The 19896-nt window shown below is 43.0% G+C and overlaps 1 pseudogene; it reads left to right on the top strand.

Annotated features, from left to right (window-relative positions):
* Positions 1–10172: 10172 nt before the first annotated feature.
* Positions 10173–11019, top strand: LOC147869231 (uncharacterized; annotated as a pseudogene).
* The last annotated feature ends 8877 nt before the right edge of the window (positions 11020–19896 follow it).

Genomic DNA, 19896 nt, shown 5'->3' with positions numbered 1-19896 from the left:
GATGAAACCAATTTCAATTAAATTGATAATTGGGATTTGTAAGGACATTTTCCAGCAATATACACACAATTTGAGATAAAAAACTTTGCCCTATGGAAGGAGCATTTGAAAACTGATCAAAATGTTTGGAAAGACCACAAAACTACCAACCATGGCAAAAAAAGCTAGGGAGTTTCTAGAGTAGGCAAGATGAACCATCTTGATGCATTTTGTAGAGAACATTTACTTCAACTATGCAACAAAACCCACAATGCACAAGTGACTCTTTGAGAAAAAAATCTTTCTTGGGATATTCAAGCGATGGATGAAGATGAAAGTGACTAATGAAGGAGGATATTCAAGAGGGCATGAAAGCTATAACAAAGGGTGCAACAACTGATGCTTGTGAGCTTGGGCCACCAAAAGTTAAGAATCCTTTCTCCTAGTTTATTCTATTTCTTTGTAGCTATTTTCCTTGAAAGTATCTCTTTGTATTCCTCATTTGTAATTGCTCATTGTAAACCCTGCTTTCGGAAAGGGGAATATAATTTGTGAACAAATTAGTGGACGTTACCTTAATATACTTTCATTGTACTAAAAAAGTGTACTAAGCCCTAATCATGTGCTTAGCCACTTGAGCGCTATCGTGGTAAAAGGGAGAGAATGTGAAAGAGGCAACGTGTTTGAATTGCGACATTGATAAAAGGTGAGGGAATTCCTCAACTTTGAGGTTTCCTCAAGTCGAAAGATTTTCTTGAATCGAGTCTAAGCTTTCCTTGAATCTAAAGTTTCCTTGACTCTAAGGGTTCCATGAGTTTCAACTTTCCTTGAATTGAGTCTTGGTTTTCCTTGACTTTGAGGTTTCCTCAAATCTAGAGTTTACTCAACTTGGGTCTAGGTTTTCATCAATTCTATTGTTTCCTCGAGTCTAGAATGCAATTCACCAAAAGGGGAAATTACACAACGAAACCCACTAAGGGGTTTAGAAGTCTTCTCACAACATCATGCCCTCCTTGGTTCAAGTCCCTTGTGGTCCCCCAGGACATAGACACACATTTATGCGACATTGCTACTCCCTTCCCTTGTGGTCTCATTCTTCTTCGAAATTTTGAATCAAGGTGCGTTGGATAGTTCTAAAATTCCTATCTTTACTTTCTCCTTCAATATATCTATCAAATTTGGGATGTGTCCTTGAAACAACAATTGGTTTCCATGGTGTCGTAGTGTGAATCACACACTATGTGAAATATGTAAAATACTATATCCGATTTAAAGTACAGTATAATAAATAAAATAAAATATTAAATTTTTTTATTACATGCATAGGGCAAGATTCAAACCTTATACATTCACATAAACAAACCCCAACCTTACCATTATACTAACTTATCCTAGGTGTTCTAAATATAGATTTAATATATATAAGACCTTTATTTACGCCTACCTTTATTAAAAGGTAAGTCATGCATTTTTTTGAATGCGTGAATACTTTATTTATAAGAAAAATGTACACCAATAAAAAATGACTCGTGCACATCTAGCAAGCATGAGCACTATATTTAGGAAATAAAAGCATAGTGTAAAAAGGCAACTCATGCACATTTAGTGTGCATGAACACTTTAGAAAAAGCATGAAGCTATGCTTAGCCTCTTCCATCCTTATATAAGGAGGAGAGAAAGATGTATGGGGGGGTTGTTGCTTATTTTACAAGGGTGGATTAATATAATATAATCGTGGGATTCACGAATTTGCTAACTATTTTTCTCTCTTAATCTGAGTACTCACTAAAACACTATACTCGTGGGATTCACGAGTTTTTCATATCTTTCTTTCTTACAACATATTTCATACTCTTCATTGCCTTAGAAATTTCTTTTCTCCTGAGTCCTAGTCCAAAACCTTAGTGGTTCCCGCCCGACTCACGCAACGATTCGGAGCCGAACGACACGACAACGGTACTGTGTAAGATCTATGTATTGATGGAGTTAAACCCTCCTTGATGTCGTGCGGAACTCGGACTGGTGTATACCCTTTCGATGGCGAATCGGGCGAAGATGATCGTCACTCACATTTGAACCTCACAAGTCACAGTTAACGATTAAACAATGATTAAGAATATATTATATCTCTCTCACACTCTCTCTCTCGTTCACTCTCATAGATAATGGAAGTAAAGATATTCTTTATTACCCTCTTGCTAAGAAGTCTAGCACCAACAAGGAAGAGAGCTTAATGTTTTCTCTATTAAACACTATCACCAATCTCTCTTAAGCTCAAAGGTTTACAAGGAGAGAAGAGAGTCCTGAAGCTTAAACTCTTAATCACTACAAAGAACTTTACAAATGGAAGAACCCTTACAAAGACACCACAATGTGGTTTATATAGTATTTACATTTAGGGTTTGACTCTTTCACACTTGGATGACAATTAGCTCCTTTTCCTCTTGCCATTTGCTCTTCATAGTTCATTTAGCCGTACTATGTCCTTGTTGATACACCATTCTTCATGACTGATCGTGGTAAAATCCAAGAGCTTAAGATCCCCCCCAACCTAATGAGTACACACTCTTGGGTGCACCGTGGGTGGTGAGCTCGGGGCGTCAGCGGGTTTGTCGGCGGCCAAAGTTGCGGGTTCATCGGGGGGTGGTCGATGGTGAAGGTGGTGGCGAAGACGTCAGATGTTGAGGGGAAGTACGCGAATTTCTTGCATTTGATCGGTTGTTTTGAAGAAGTCCTTATTGGGACCAATGAGCCATGTGGATGTGTTTTAGCCGACGAAGGAAGAGGGGGGGTCCTACCAGAACTAATGTAAACTGGGATGGGCAGGGAGTATGTTGACACAGGTCTAAAGGCTGACCACCTGATGGCACGTTGGGTCTTTATTCAAATCAAATGTGAGACCCTACGACAGGTGGCGACACTGTTTGAATGTTGGGGACTTGTAAGGGGGGAGTCAAGGAGCACCAATAGGAGTTGCTCAAAACGAATGTTGGCTTGGATGTCTGGGTAAGGGATGTCTAAGTATGTATGTAGGAAACATCGCATGACGCGGATCATCCCAACTTTTGTTGGGGAGGTTGTTAAAGGCCGTGGAAACAGACGCCAGTTCAATTGGAGGTTGGGTAATTGTGTTTGAGCTGCCGAAATTTGTGCCACGACCAATGTCATTATTAGAGATCTAGGTACTAAAGTAAGCTTAAGATAAGGATAAACTAATGATAAATAGAAAGGAGAAAGAGAAAGAAGGGTGCCGATCCACCCGACCACCCTCGAGCGAAGGGATCGAGATGGACTCGAGCCTCGATCGGCGTCCCATACTACCGCCGTGGCGTCGAGTCGTACCTGGTGCTGGCGCGCTCACTACAAGAGTTGACCCACCACAAGAGCAGAGTCTCGATGTAGTCAAAAGATCATCAAATGAGGGTAGGTAGGCCTCTTATTTATAGCGATACCCAAGCCCCCAGGCAAGTTCACACTTGACCTAATGGGTTGTCTCAATCCCGAGGATTAAAAGTAATCCTCCCCTTCTTTACACTCTCGTTTAACCCTCACACTTATCCACGTGTATAGAAAACTACGGTAAATTCTCACCACGGGATATTAGATGGTCATGCCCGTAACATACTCCCCTTCTTTAAAACATTGCACTCTTGCAATGGAAAGTTAGGGAAGTTTGTTCTTAGAGTATTCTCGCGTTCCCATGTGGCATCTTTGATAGATTTGTCCATCCATTTAATTTTAAATTCTCGGATTTCTTTAGTACGTAACTTTTTTGTTTTAACATCGAGAATTCTTTCTGGTACATGTGGTTTCGAAGATAAATCTTCAGAAGTAACCAGAGTTTCAGTTGTAACTATGTTGTCACCAAAACCTAGAAGTTCTTTTAGATGACTCACATGGAAGACTGGATGAATTCCAAAACCATCGGGAAGAGCGAGACAATAGGCTGATGACCCAATGCATTTGAGGACTGTAAAAGGTTCACAAAACCGTGGGGCTAACTTAGCGCACTTACCCCGTAGACAATGTCTTAGAATTGTGAGGTACACGTAAAAATACCTTCTGTCCAGGGTTGAATACACGAGGTTGCCTATGATGATCGACATAAAACGCGTTCTATCTTGAGCTGTTTTTATATTATCTCGTGCAATATGCAACATATCTTGCATATCCCGAAGAAAGTTTTGCGCACTTCGTAACTCATCATGATGTATATTAACATCAATCGGAGCTCGTGGCTGAAAACCATACATCAACATAAAAGGACTATATCCCGTCGACGTATGCTTGGAGCTGTTATAAGCAAACTCCAAAATTGGGAGATAACGTTCCCATTTTGTTGATTTTGCACCAACGTATGCTCGAAGCATGTCCTCAATAATTTGATTTACTCGTTCTGTCTGTCCATCGGATTGAGGATGATCCGTGGAGCTCATGCTCAACGTAGTTTCTAACTTCTTAAAGACTTGCATCTAGAAGTCACTAGTAAACTTTGGATCTCGATCACTCACGATATCCATCGGTAACCCATAAAAATGAAATAATTTGTCAACGAATTGGTAAGCCAATTCAGGAGATGTAACTGTGGTTTTAGTAGCAATAAATCTGGCCATTTTAGTTAGTCGATCAACGACAACCCAGATGGCATCATGACCTTTTTGGGTGCGAGGAAGGCTAACAATAAAATCCATGGATATACTTTCCCACTTATTATTGGGAATGTCCAAGGGATGTAAAAGTCCTACGGCTTTAAGTCGCTCGGCTTTGTTAACTTGACACTGGTGACATTTAATCACATAGCTATGTATGTCAAGACGCATCTTAGGCCAATAAAATTGAGTGGAGATGAGAACGAGTGTACGATGTATTCTAGGGTGCCCGGTTGAGGGTGCATCATGTCATTAAAAAAGAATCCTCTTTTTGACCTCGGGTAAATCTGGAACACAAACCCTCCCATTACGGTAGAGCAAACCGTTAGCAATGTGGAAGTATTCCTTCGAGGATGTGGTGGTGTCTGTTCCAGACTCAACTCTTGCCCAGTATTTTGCAAAATAACTGTCATCATGATACTTTCCTCGAAGGTGATCATAAAGATCTGATGTTATTTCTGTGAAGCTAAGCATGTTAACTTCACGGATGCGACTTAGTGCATCAACGACAGTGTTCATGGAATCTTTACGATATCGTATGGAAAAATCAAAGTCCTTGATGAGATCAACCCATCGTGCCTTACGACCTTTCAGGTCTTGTTGGTCACAAAAATATTTCAAGGACTCGTGGTCCGTAGTTACCACAAAGAGATTTCCATAAAGATAATGGTGCCATGTTTTGAGCGCATGTATAACTGAAAATAATTCCTTTTCTTGAACGGTATACCGACATTGAGCAGAATCAAGTTTCTTACTCTCGAATGCTATTGGTTTACCATCTTGATACAAGACAACACCTATAGCATAATTGCTTGCATCGGTTTCAACCTCAAAAGGTTTTGAAGGATCAGGTAAAAGAAGTGAAGGAGCCTTGCAAACCAGGTCCTTGAGTTCCTTAAAGGCGAGGTCTAGTGTAGCATTCCACACAATAGGTTTTGTAGACTTACACGTTTGACCTTTTAAAAGATCAGTAAATGGCGTCGTCAATTGGGAGTAATTACGAAGAGACTTTTGCAAAAACCCGACAAAACCAAGGAATGATCGAACTTCTCGAATATTCCGAAGAGTGGGCCAAAACTTGATTTTCTCAATGCGAGAAGGATCAATTTCAACTCCTCGTTTGGTTATGAGATGTCCTAGATAAGTAATTGATTTCTTGAAGAACTCACATTTTGAGATCTTCGCATAAAACTGTTTGTCACGCAATGTTTGTAAAATGAAGCGGACATGTCTAGCATGTTCTTTTAATGTATGGCTATAAACTAAAATATCATCCAAGAAAATAACGACAAATTTTCCAAGTTGTTCTCGGAAAATGTCATTCATTTCTTGTTGAAAAGTAGCTGGAGCATTGGTCAAACCAAAAGGCATAACCAAAAACTCGTAATGGCCATAACGCGTACGAAATGCCGTTTTAGGAACATCGTCCTCACTTATTCGTATTTGATGGTAGCCAATACGGAATTCAAGTTTCGTAAAATACCGAGCTCCCTGGAGACGGTCAATTAGATCGTCAGCCCGGGGCAATGGGTACGAATTCTTGATTGTCACTTTATTCAAGCGTCGGTAATTAATACACATACACCATGTGCCCTCTTTCTTTTTTACCAAGAGAACTGGTGCACCCCATGGAGATTTACTATAACGTATATAACCCATTCGTAAATAGTCCTTGAGTTGCTTAGATACCTTATCTTCTTCGGATCGACTTAAGCGATATGGAGGTATACTTATTGGTGCAACACCAGGTACAATATCTATACGATGGTCTATATTACGTTTAGGAGGTAACCCATTAGGTAGTTCACTTGGAAAAACATCATGAAAATAATTTAAGATTTCATCAAGTTGTTGTTCAAAATATGTTAATTGAACCGGGACGTTATTGATATTGTAAACGTGAATGTCCGGATCAAGTACACAATAAAATAACGTAGAACAAGACAACTCGGATTTTGATGAACACAAGGAAACAATCGAGAGGGATTGTTTTTTGATACATTGAATAAAATGTGTACAATCGTTCAGTACAAAAGAAATGGAATGGCGAACCCAATAAATAAATAAAGAAGAGTTTTTATTATAAAACCAAGGATAACCCAGTATTACATCGGTGGTACAAAGATTCATTACATGGAAGTCTACTTCCTCTATATAAGTATCAATAGAAATTCCTAATGAATGAATCGCCCTGTTGATGTATTGTACTCTTCCATCAGCCAAGTGCACCGTGTAGGTGTGATCACTTACGGTGGGTTGGATTCCCCATATCTGAACCAAACGATCATTCACAAAATTGTGTGAGCTTCCCGAATCAAATAAAAATTGTACAGGAGATCCATTGATATACTCGTTTGCATGTAGTAAATCATTGGGACCCAATACATAGTGAGGGAAAGAACATTGACAATTACTTAAATGATGTGTATAGACCAGAAGGACATTAGGAATCTGACCTTTATGGTCTGAAGCTTTAGGTTTGCTATCGTGCTCTTTTCGTTGGAGCTTTCAACATTGCTCTTTTGTGTGACCCTTCTTTTTCCAGAATACGCAAAAAGGATGTTGTCGCTTACAATCGTGATCTAGGAATTCGTTGGGTGTCTTGCGTTTCCCAACAAATTGCGACTGCTTAGTCCCGGGCGCTTCGTTGGGTTTGTTGTGGTCCTTCTTTGAAGTGCGTTGATAGTGAAGAACTATTTTAATGGCCTCTTCGAAGGATTTTGGATCCTTATCATGCAATATCCAGTGATAGTCCGAATTGGGGATGCCATTGACAAAACAAGCTATCAACCAATTGTCCCCTTCTAGACCTGATTTTTGGATTTGGGTTCTAGCATGGTGAACATAGTCTTCTAGCGAGGAAAATTTCTTGCTAGAGAGGTTCATTAAAGCTTGTGCTGCCTCGGTTCGAGAGGGAGGTTGCAAAAATTGGCCCTTAAAAACCGTTGTCGCGAAAATACGACGAGGATACGCGAACTTGAGGCAGGACCCCGGGGCCTCCGACCGAAGGATAATCACATGTGTGCGTTTATATTTTTAACAATTAACAGAAAGAAGAAATTTAATAATTTTCATTAACAAAGGAAAAAGAAATTACAATATGTCCCAAGATTGGGATTTAGAAGTTTTAGGTTTACTAAGATTAATAGAAAAGAAAAAACATTCCCTACGGAAGCCATAATACTCATATAACCTAATCCTAATCTTCCCTACGGAAGCGATATCTCTCAAAACCCCTAATTTTTTTCTTTTCTATTAATCTTAGTAAACCTAAAACTTCTAAATCCCAATCTTGGGACATATTGTAATTTCTTTTTCCTTTGTTAATGAAAATGATTAAATTTCTTCTTTCTGTTAATTGTTAAAAATATAAACGCACACATGTGATTATCCTTCGGTCGGAGGCCCCGGGGTCCTGCCTCAAGTTCGCGTATCCTCGTCGTATTTTCGCGACACCGTGACAAAATCTGTCCAGGTATCGGGCAATTTCCCCATAGTACGGAGCCCACGCCACCAGGCGGCGGCCTTACCCCCGAGTTCTCGGTCGACATATGCAATCTTCGTACTATCTGGCGTGGGATAGAGCTCAAAATGAGACTCACATCGTCCCAGCCATGTGCAGATTGCTTCTTCGGTTCTTTCCTTTTTGTCTCCCGTAAATGGCTTAACGACAAATGATGGTTCACCTTGTCGCTCATAAGGTCTATTAGTCTCACGTTGTAGACTAATGACACGTGCCTCAAGAGCACTCTGAGATTGCCGAAGTTCGGTCATTTGTTGAGCGGTGAAACTAAGGTATTGGCTTATTTGTGCCAAATACATCTCAGTGGATATTTGTCTAGGAGGATTCCCTTGAGTTCCTTCCGCTTGAGCGGATGACATCGGGTCGTTAATTTTAGCCATTAAAGATTATTTCTGGAAAAGAAATAGGATAAGGTTAGAGAGATAGTCATAACATCATGTCGTGATGTAAACATATCATGGGCAAACATTAATCGATATCATGATCTCACGTCTATACCCCTCTAGACGTATGAGATGAGGTTCAAGATCAGGTTACTATGGTAACACAAAGGTGTTTTAAAAACCATGGGGGTGACAATTTAATGTCTTTCCTTGATCTCTATATCGATTTTTTCATGGCGGCTCCCCGAGGCTCAACCATGTATGTTCGCGTCATGAGTAGTTTATACACGAAAAAAATGTTAAGAATAAACTATGTTTCTTTGCCCACATATGTGGTTTCGGCTCTTTAAGTCCTATTATGAGGACCCCGAGGTGCACTTAGACCTTAAGTCTAAACATGTGTTAATAGTCATATGTATCAAGGATATTGTATGGTCTTGGTCATATTTGAACTCGAGACCTCGAGAACAAATACATTAGACACTTGAGCCAACCAAGTAAGTAGGTCTTCTCAAATTCTTAATGTTTGATGCGTATAAGAGATATGCGAGGCATTTGATCATATATGTTTTTTTTAAAAGAACATATATGTCAAGGGTCCTTATTTCACCCTCATTTACCAAAACTATGTTGGTACGTTACCTAACCTCAAGTCTCGTAATTACGATGGCATATGCCAAAGGGCAACCTAATGGTCAAGCCAAATGAGCCCTCGTTTCGTAGTAGGCCCACGTGGCCCATCACATGGTCACGTCATTACGAATGCCTCTCGTAAGAACGAGCTCATGGTGGCATCGTATCCATGTAACGAGGGAGGGATGTTGGATACGTGTGTCATTGGAGCGACCTCACTTGAAGTGGGTCAAGCCCTACGTACTCAACATCATTATGGCTATAATCGTTTCTTTATGTAACGAAATCGAGGTCATCAACAATAAAAAATTGTTGAAAAAGGGATGGTGACAACGCCATTCTCACAAAAATGTGAGGACGGCTACCAACATCCTTTTCCCGACAAGGACAACTTTCGATATAATCACGTAATAACGAATATACACATATGTTTACTTATCACATATATACGATCAAATACGTATATACCTGACCACATATGCCTATATTAAACATATCATTATATTAAATAGACACAAATGATGTGATTGAGATACATAATCGAGGTATATACCTCTACGCACACAAAACATCCACAAATAAGAGATCATCGTAATACGCAATTGAGGTATTGACCTCTTACGCATACGAGACCAAACACATATCCTTTACAACAAATCAAGGTATTAAACTCATACGCAAACGTAACATATTGTGGTGTCCCTTTCATGCAAGAGCATGCATTTGAACACACCACTCTTTTAGCCACTCCCGTTTAGCACATCACCCATTTTAGCCCACCCTTTTAGCACACCATTTTGGGACACGTGTAGCTAGGCCGTCCCAAAATGGGTTCTTTCTATCTTTTATATATTGAATGATAAGTATGAAGCTAGCTAGGCTGGTTTGGTTTCCTTTTATGTGCATTTCACATAATTGGTGGAGAAGCGGGCTCAAATTTTAGCCACTACTACATTGTTCATGGCATCCCAATTCCCTTCCGCTGCCTCCAACGTCGATACCCTGATGGAGCCTGAGTTCTCGCAACCTCACGCACGACCTCCCCCTTTCCAAATGGAGCAGCTCTTGGAACTCGTCTCCAACGTCATGCTTCAAATCAGCCATACGAATCAAGCTATGCTCTCCTTCCTCTCCAGATTCCAAGGTGCGCCCGAAGTCCTTCTCCGGATTGCCTTCCGAGGATGTCTTAGCTTGGTTGGATCATTTTGAGATGATCTCTAGTTACCATCGATGGTCCAACGAGCGCAAAACTTTGGAAGTTCGTACCCTGCTCGAAAACGTCGCCGCCACCTGGTACGTCCAACAATCAAGCGACGTGACCGAGAATTGGGTGATCCTTCGGGATCTCCTCGTACAAAACTTCGCCCATCAAAATTCAGCCCAAACGGCATTACAACAACTCGAAACATTGCAACAACAAGCACACGAACCCGTGGGCCAATTTGGTGTTCGCCTCAATCAACTTCTCATTCGCGCTGACCCTACCATGCCCGAGCATATGAAGCTTTTCTTCTTATGGCCTCGTCTGCGCCACGACATCACTCGCCGCGCTCGGGACCAAGGTTCGCAGACATTCAAAGACGCCATCCTCATCACCCAATGAATCGAAGTTTGTACATTATCTGGCACCCAACCTCGTTGGTCCCATCCATTAGCCACCGACTCACGCGCCCAATACCAAGGCGCGGCCCCCATGGACATTGATGTCTAAAACATGCAATTGCAAGCTCGCCGCAACTGTCCCGATCACGATAGCCAAGGGCGCCCGAGGTGTTTCTACTGCCACAATTATGGACATGTCCGACGTCAGTGCCGGAAATTGCAACAACAATCTCACAAGCAACAAGTCTAGATAACTATGGCTGACGCGGCATCGTTGGCTGAGCTTCCAGGAAACTGACGTCTGGGGTGCTGATGGAAGAGCCAACCCTCCACATCCAAGCGTCCGCCTCTTCTAGTTCGAGGGTATGCACCGCCCTCGCCACCATTAATCACTGCACCCACACCATCTTATTAGACACTGGTAGTAGTATATCTTCTATTAGCACCGCCTTAGTACACCGGTTAGGTCTCCCCACATCCACTGCTCCTTCCATCCAAGTCCTTTTTGGCGATCACCAACATCTTTACCACTCTCACACACAAGCCCATTGCACCTTCACCTTAGGCACTATCACCTTCTCACATCACTTTTATGTCTTGCCCCACCAACTCTTCCCCCTCACCCTAGGTTGTGATTGGTTCCTCAAGCGCCGTGCTGTGATTGATTTTGATGCCCACAAACTTCTTGTCCCACATGCTTCCCCTATCCCTCTTCTACAAGATAGCTCCCCTAGCCCCCACCTTAGCCAAGTTCAGGTAGCACTTAGTCCACAAGAGCGATTGGTCTCCATCCGCCAATTATTAGCCCGTTTTCCATCACTAACCCTCCAACCCACACATGCTCCTACTGTCTCTTTCCCGGTACAACATGCCATTCGTACTGGGGAGGCCACTCCGATCCGCATGGCTACCCGCCGACGTTCCCCTCTCGACCACGATCGCATTGATGCGGCCGTCACCGACATGCTCACCAAAGGTATTATCGTTCCTTCCACCAGCGATTGGGTTTCGGAACCCCACCTCATCAAGAAGGATGATGGCACCTTCCGCTTTTGCATCGACTTCAGGCCTCTTAACAAAGTGACTATCCATGACCTCTACCCGCTCCCTCGCGTGGACGACCTCTTGGATCAAATCGGTGGCTCCCGTTATTTTACCTCCTTGGACTTAGCCTCGGGATATTGGCAAATTCCCCTAAAACCTTCTGATGCCCACAAGACCGCATTCCGCACACGCCGCGGGCTATTCCAATTCACCCGCATGCTGTTCGGCTTGTTTGATGCTGGCAGCACATTCCAACGCATGGCCAACTCCATTTTTTCCGCCCTTATCAACAAAGGTGTCCTCCTCGTTTATCTCGATGACATCCTTATCCACACGGCCACTTGGGAGGACCATCTACAAGCTCTCGCCGAAGTCCTCGCTTGCATAACTAAGCATAACTTGCAGCTCCAATGGAAGAAGTGTCGATGGGGAAGCACCAGGCTCCGTTTTCTCGGCTTCATCATCTCTGGTGACGGAATCCGTATGGACCCTGCAAAGGTAGCAGCCATCAACGACTACCCTCGCCCCACTTCAGTCAAATCCTTGCAACATTTTTTGGGCATGATCACCTTTTCCTTTCGCTTCATCCCAAACTTTGCCTTAGTCACTTTTCCCCTTCGCCAACTCTTGAAGAAAGGCGTGTCATTCAGTTGGGATCCTGCTTGTGAAGATAGCTTTCGTCGCCTTAAAACCATGGTCAAGGAATCGGGGTTGCTCGCCCATCCTAACTTTGATCGACCGTTCACGTTGCAGACAGACGCATCAAACCAGGGGTTAGGAGCCGTCCTCTTGCAAGCCGATTGTTGTGGGCAAGAGAAGGCGGTCGCCTTCATTAGTCGGACTCTCACGTCGGCTGAACGCAACTACTCAACCACTGAGAAGGAGCTACTTGCGATTGTCTAGTCTGTCCAGTGTTTTCATCCATACCTTCATGGTGGACAGGTTACGGTTGAGATCGACCACCAACCCTTGCTTTCTCTTATCCATCGACCTCACCCCCCAGGCCACTTGTTGCGATGGACGCTGGCACTTCAAGAGTATCAGTTTACCCTCTCCTATCGGAAAGGTGCAACCAATTTGGTCGCTGATAGTCTCTCTCGCGCCGACTACGAGGCTGTCCAATTCCTTGAGACATCCGATCTTCCGATACCATTGCCACAACTCGTTACGCTTCAACAACACGACCCCGCCATCCAACAGATAATCCATCAGTTGTGCTCCCTCCAACCGTTTCCCTCACAATGACGGTTCATGCTCCGCGATAACTTGGTATTCTTCATTCAAGCGCATCACGAGCCTCGTCTCTACATCCCTCATGCCCTACAACAAACGTATCTCCAATTTTATCACGACCACCCATTGTCGGGCCACTTGGGTTTCCACAAGGTTCTTGAAAAATTATGTCTCAAGTATTACTGGCCCAACATGAGACACTCAGTCTCTACCTATATCAAAACATGCGCTTTGTGTCAACACATCAAACCTGGGGGCAAGCCAGCTGGAACACTCCAACCCATCACCGTCACGTCACCTTTCGAGTTGGTCGGATGGGATTTCATGGGACCTTTTCCCGAAACCTCTAGGGGCAACAAGTATATCCTTGTCATAACAGAATACCTCACACGATGGGCTGAAATTGTTGCCATCCCCGACGTCACTGCGCCAACAATTGCCTCCCAACTCTTGCAAAAGGTAATATTTCAACATGGTTGCCCTATCCAAATCTTATCTGATCAGGGCCGCCAGTTCCATGGGGATGTCCTCAATGCTGTGGCAACTCAACTAGGTGTCCAACAAGTGTTTACATCCCCTTACCATCCTCAAACAAATGGCCTCACTGAACGCCTCAACAAGACCCTCAAGCAAGAAATTGCCGCTTACATCGATCCATGCCACAAAACCTGGGATCAAATCTTGCCTTTTGTCACCCATGCCTACAATACATCCGTACAAGCGTCGACACGGATCAGCCCTTTTCGAGCACTCTATGGACGCGACCCGTGGCTCCCACCAGAAACGTCCATTGACATCTGTTCTAAACCTGCCAACATGGATAATGCTACTTGGGGGCTTTATCTCCAACAAATGCTCCCCCTCCTTCGACAAGCTAGCTCCCGAAATCTACAAGTCGCACAACAACGTCAAAGGCGACACTACGATGTGGGTCGAATCACCCCGACGTATGCTGATGGAACCAAAGTCCTTGTTTACTTCCCGATCCGGCGGCGTGGTCTCAGTGAATCCCTCATGCACCGGTGGATCAGCCCATTCACCGTAATTCGTGCCATCAAGTCCACGACTTACTTACTCCGACGCGATTCCAACGGTCGATTCACCTCAGCCCATGTTGCCCGTATCAAGCCATATGCTACCCCAAGCCTATCTTCTAGCACCCCTCCTTCTCTCATAGCGTAACACTCCTTGTTTTTCTAAGGGGGGAAATGTGGTGTCCCTTTCATGCAAGAGCATGCATTTGAACACACCACTCTTTTAGCCACTCCCGTTTAGCACATCACCCATTATAGCCCACCATTTTAGCACACCATTTTGGGACACGTGTAGCTAGGCTGTCCCAAAATGGGTTCTTTGTATCTTCTATATATTGAATGATAAGTATGAAGCTAGCTAGGCTGGTTTGGTTTCATTTTATGTGCATTTCACAATATGTTCGTGAATGTAATATGTAATTGAGGTATTAAACTCGTACGCATACGACACTCATCACATATTATTTATATGTCAAACGAGGTATTGACCTCGTGCACATATGTAAACGTTTCAGATAATCAATTAAAGACCACTACAACATCATTGACTTAATGAAAAAAAATGACATATAAACTAAACACATGATTAGATGGGAGAAGAGAGAATAGAAAAAAAAATTACGGAAAGAGTTACCGAAGTTCTTTGTTGATTGTTGTCTGGATCAAGGCCGACCACACATCGATCGATCACCATCAATCAAAAGACAAAAGACAAACAAAGAAACATTAGTACATAGCTTTGATACCAAATATTAGAGATCTAGGTACTAAAGTAAGCTTAAGATAAGGATAAACTAATGATAGATAGAAATGAGAAAGAGAAAGAAGGGTGCCGATCCACCCGACCACCCCCGAGCGAAGGGATCGAGACGGACTCGAGCCTCGATTGGCGTCCCATACCACCGCCGTGGCATCGAGTCGTACCTGGTGCTGGCGCGCTCGCTACAAGAGTTGACCCACCACAAGAGCAAAGTCTCGATGTAGTCAAAGGATCATCAAATGAGGGTAGCTAGGCCTCTTATTTATAGCGATACCCAAGGCCCCCAGGCAAGTTCACACTTGACCTAATGGGTTGTCTCAATCTCGAGGATTAAAAGTAATCCTCCCCTTCTTTACACTCTCGTTTAACCCTCACACTTATCCACGTGTATAGAAAACTACGGTAAATTCTCTCCATAGGATATTAGATGGTCATGCCCGTAACAGTCATGGGATGGGGAAAAAGGTCGAGTTTGCTTGCATCTCTGGGGGATGGAGGGCAAACTAATCACGAAAGGAAGAACTGTACGACCTTCTTCCCTTCAAGACTCTTTACTCGAGCAAATGCCGCACCGGGATGATGTTATGTACGGTTGCCCAAGAATGATAGGATGGGATGTTGAATCTTGAACAAAAAAATGTTGATCTATCTCGACATCACCAATCGTGATGGGGATATTAGGACATGCACCATACAAGTCTTCAGTAGCTTTCGTTGCCACACGGATCTTCCACCCATGATTCATATTTTTGGTCTATCTTCCCTTTTTGTAGACCTCAGTCGACATAAGGTTGATCTAAGACCCATGGTCTACTAAAGCTACGAATGTGTCTTTTCTCTCTCCCAACTTTACTGGCGTCTCCGTCGTCGGTCGTGCCCAATGAGGCCGAGTATAATGGCTGCCCACCATATCTTCATTGACTTCATCCTGTGCCATCATTATGGCATTTGATTTTGCTTTTTGTGGCTTCTCTTCTTCCTCGTCTGACTATTGCCTTTCTCTCTTTACAAGGTCCACGATTGTATCATGGAACTCCTTTGTAATGCCGAGCAATTCTCTCAAGGACAACGTCATATGGCTATCAAGAACACGTTCCTCGAGAGTCTTCTTCAGCTTTGTCGTTTGTTCTATGCCCGACCTTAGCTTATTTATAGGTAGGCATAGTTCTTGTCTTTCGAGTGGGGTCTTCAACATCAATCCTCATGGGCCGAACCGTTTCTTCGACTCGTTTGCTCGACTCTCCTTTCCGGCTTGAGTCTCCATCCTCCATTCGTAAAGCTCGACTTGCTTCCACATCTTCTTTCTTTTTCGTGCTCCTTGTTTCATGTCTTTTTGATGGGTTGTCTTGCTCTTCCATTCTTTTTCTCTTTTCATCCACGAGCACCTCGTGGTTGTCACACATCACTTCTGCGAGTATGGTGTTGTCATCTACCGGATCCGACCATCCAGTTATACTTTGCACATTTTGGTCCACAAGCTTTACCTCGTCCGAAGTAACTTTCCCCTTCTTCTTACACTTGAGAATGGAAGACCAAAACTTTGTTCCCATTCTATCAACTTCATTTTTACCTTTCCCGACTCTTATTCCGGCCGATGCAGCATAGTGCATCGCATCCACATGAGTTGCATGGACATCTTCCATAGATTTCTTCATCCCCCCTCTTCCGAAATTCACTCGTAGGGGTCTTCTGGTTTCATTTGAGCAGATAATGTTGCCATCCATGTATACGATATTTTGTCGGATAGCCTCTCGGAGGCTCACACAATCCCTTCTCATGTGGTTCATGTTGTCGCCCCACACACATCTAAGGGGTTCTTTTCCTTTTGGTCCCCAACAATTCATGTTCGCTAGTGTGACCGTCTTGAACTTCGTCGCTAGTTCTTCAATGATGTCATCATCAATCTTCTTTTCGTCCGGGTTGCTTTGTTTGGGTGGCTCAACCACTTTTGTTTATTTTGTTTTCTCCCGGCTCAATCTTGCCAAGTCAGTGTAATCAACCCATTGATGACGCTTGTCGAGCCTATTGCACGCTCGCTCCAACGCAATCGAGTCTGCCACAAGCCCGTTCGCTTGGGTATCATCTTCGAGGAGAGCCCCAATTCTCGTCTATCCTTCATATCCACAACTTTCAGGAAGTCCAAAGTCTTGTCCGCCTCAAGCAACACTTGGTCCGTGGCGGGGAGACGACTAAACATCTAGGCGCTCATCGTCTTATTTTTCTTCTCTATCCACTTCATCAAGACATGTCCAGTCATCCTCAACAAATTTTCTGTCGCAAACTCTGCTAATATTGCTTTCTTGAACTCGGACCATGTTGTCTTCCCTTCTTGAAGCTCGATGACCTGCCTTTGGACATTGTTGGCGGCAACTCTCTTGAAACTTGAGATTTTACGTGCTTTAGACACGTTGTCGAGAAGATTGTGGTTGTGTGTCGCAACTGCCGGGGTTCTGTGACTCGGGGATGATTGGGGTGACAAGGCGTAATCGCAGATGGTGCGATGACAAGAAGCCGAGAAGGCAAGATAGATGTGACGTTGTCGCGAAAAGCATTTTATTTGTAAAACAACCACTTACAATATTTATTTGCCAAAAGTTACTTGGCAAGACTTGAACTCATGAACTCTATTTGAGAAGAAGTGTTTGAGATAAAGCACTTCAATTGGTTTCTATTTATTTTTCTTTCTCTTTCACTCTATATATACTAAATTTATATTACAAAATTTGATTACCAAAAGAAGTTGTTCTAAGAGGATTCAAACTCTTGACCTTTTGTTTACAAAGAGGGATCTAAGATACACCACTTTAACTTGGCGAGCTCTGCATCCCACACCCACGCGAGCTTCTTCACTCGCTTTTCCTTTCTCTTCTTATTACCCTTCTCCCCCTTCTTCCCCCTTTAGCCACCATGGGCGTGGCTTATATAGGGTGGTCAACCGCCCTACCACCCTCTTGAGGCGGTTGATATTTTTTTATCTTTATCTTTATTTTTATTTATTTATTTATATTTAATATTATTTTATTTATTGATTCTACAAATTCGATTTTGTAGTTGTACATTTGAGAAATTATAGAAATAGACCTCATTTAATTTTGACTCCCCCTTTTGACATAATTATATTTGTGTCCCGAGTAACATTAATCCTTCCGAGGCTTGTATCTTGGGCTCCTAAACTCCAATTCACAAACCGAAAATTTGCACATGCTTCTCGTCACAAGCTCCATATAGGAAATTTCTTTCTATAGATTTTTGACATTGTTTTGACATCGTGAAGCAATAACTTCACGACAATGTCCCTCTAATTCATCTCCCTTTTGTATGCATCAAGGAACTTCGTAATGTTCCTTCCACTTGGTCTGTGGCGGGGAGATGACTAAACATCTGGCTGAACTCGTCGTATACCCTCGAGGCGCTCATCGTCTTATTTTTCTTCTCTATCCACTTCATCAAGACATGTCGAGTCATCCTCGACAAATCTTCCGTCGCAAACTTCGCTAATATTGCTTTCTCAAACTCGGACCATGTTGTCTTCCCTTCTTGAAGCTCGATGACCCGCCTTTGGACATTGTTGGCGACAACTCTCTTGAAACTTGAGATTTGACGTGTTTCAGACACGTCCCTCTGATTCATCTCCCTTTTGTATGCATCAAGGAACTTCGTAATGTTCCTTCCATCAAATTGACCCTTGACCTCCATGACACGGTCGACAACCTTCTCCATGCTCGCATCATTGTCTCGAGATCTCATCATTTGTTCAAGGATTACCATCATTCTTTCGAACTCTCCAAGTATCGGTCAGTCCTCATCTTGATCCTTCCTACCGCTTCTTCATGTTGGATTCACCAAGAAAGATGTCGAGGAAATCCTTGTGTGTTCATGAAATGAAGCGGAACCACCAGGGTCCTAGACCAAAAGGATTTGAAGTTTGTACTAGCATAAGAGAGAAAGTATTTAAGATAGATAGAGAGATTGAACCCTTGACTTCAATTTTTAGAGACAAAATACATCACCAATAAGATGACTATATCTTTATTAGAAGTTTCTTCCTTCAATACATAGCTTCCCCCCTTACACAAGCCCAACTGGAGGTTTTTATTGGTCTCTCCATGCAAAACCATGGGCTAAAACCACGAGCTAAAACCATGGGCTAAACCATGGTTTTGTGCACACGGTTTTCTATGTATTTGTTTCCTATGGAATATTGAATATGAAAAGAAAATATACAAAATCACTTAGTAGTAAGTTTAGTGGTAAGTCAATTCGTCTCTTATCTTGGGGGTGCAAGGTTCAAACCTTGTTTGTACCCCTTTGTATGCACTCAAATATTGCTAGGATTTAGTCTTATATTTACAAATGTTTGAGCCACGTGCACATGTTTAACCTTACATTTTCCCTTTCTTTCCCAAATCTCATTTCGTTCCTATTTACAAAATGCTAGTGCACGTGTGTGACCATCACCCCTTTCACATGTGCATATTGCACCTTCTCGATTTTGTCCATTCCTCATGATTTTCACACCGTTGCCAAAAATCTTCACGACATTGCAAAAGCCAAATGGCTTCACATGTGGTGACGGATGCGCCCTGATACTGAGCCTCAGTACTCGAAAGAGCCACTAGTGGCCGCTTTTTGCCGCTCCACGAAACAACCACACTACCAAGAGCGAACATAAATTCGGAAGTTGACCGACGATCAAACACATCACCGACCCGATCGACATCTGTATATCCGACTAGCTTTCCGGTTATACCGTGTCAGTATAACAGCCCCCGATTCTTAGTGCCGTTAACATAGCTCAGTATTTGGTGCGTGCAAGGAAGGTGCTCCATGGTGGGCTTCTACATAAACTGATAGATCACCTTGACCGGATAGCTGATGTCAGGTCGGGTGACAGTTAGATAGATGAGGCTTCCCACAATTTGCAGGTCGGTCCAGAGTCGGGACAAAGCTTCAGGTTCCGGTCGAGGGGTGTTGAGACTGGTTGGTAATTGGTCATGCTAAACTTGTACAACATATTCAATACATAGTGTTGTTGAGATAGAAATATCCCCATCGG

Source organism: Azolla caroliniana, unplaced genomic scaffold (assembly GCF_043228905.1).
Source record: "Azolla caroliniana isolate FFs.n. ecotype wild unplaced genomic scaffold, voAzoCaro1.0.p SCAF_1, whole genome shotgun sequence".
NCBI lineage: Eukaryota > Viridiplantae > Streptophyta > Polypodiopsida > Salviniales > Salviniaceae > Azolla > Azolla caroliniana.
The sequence above is the reverse complement of the archived record's forward strand: the minus strand, read 5'-3'. Positions and strand labels throughout refer to the sequence as shown.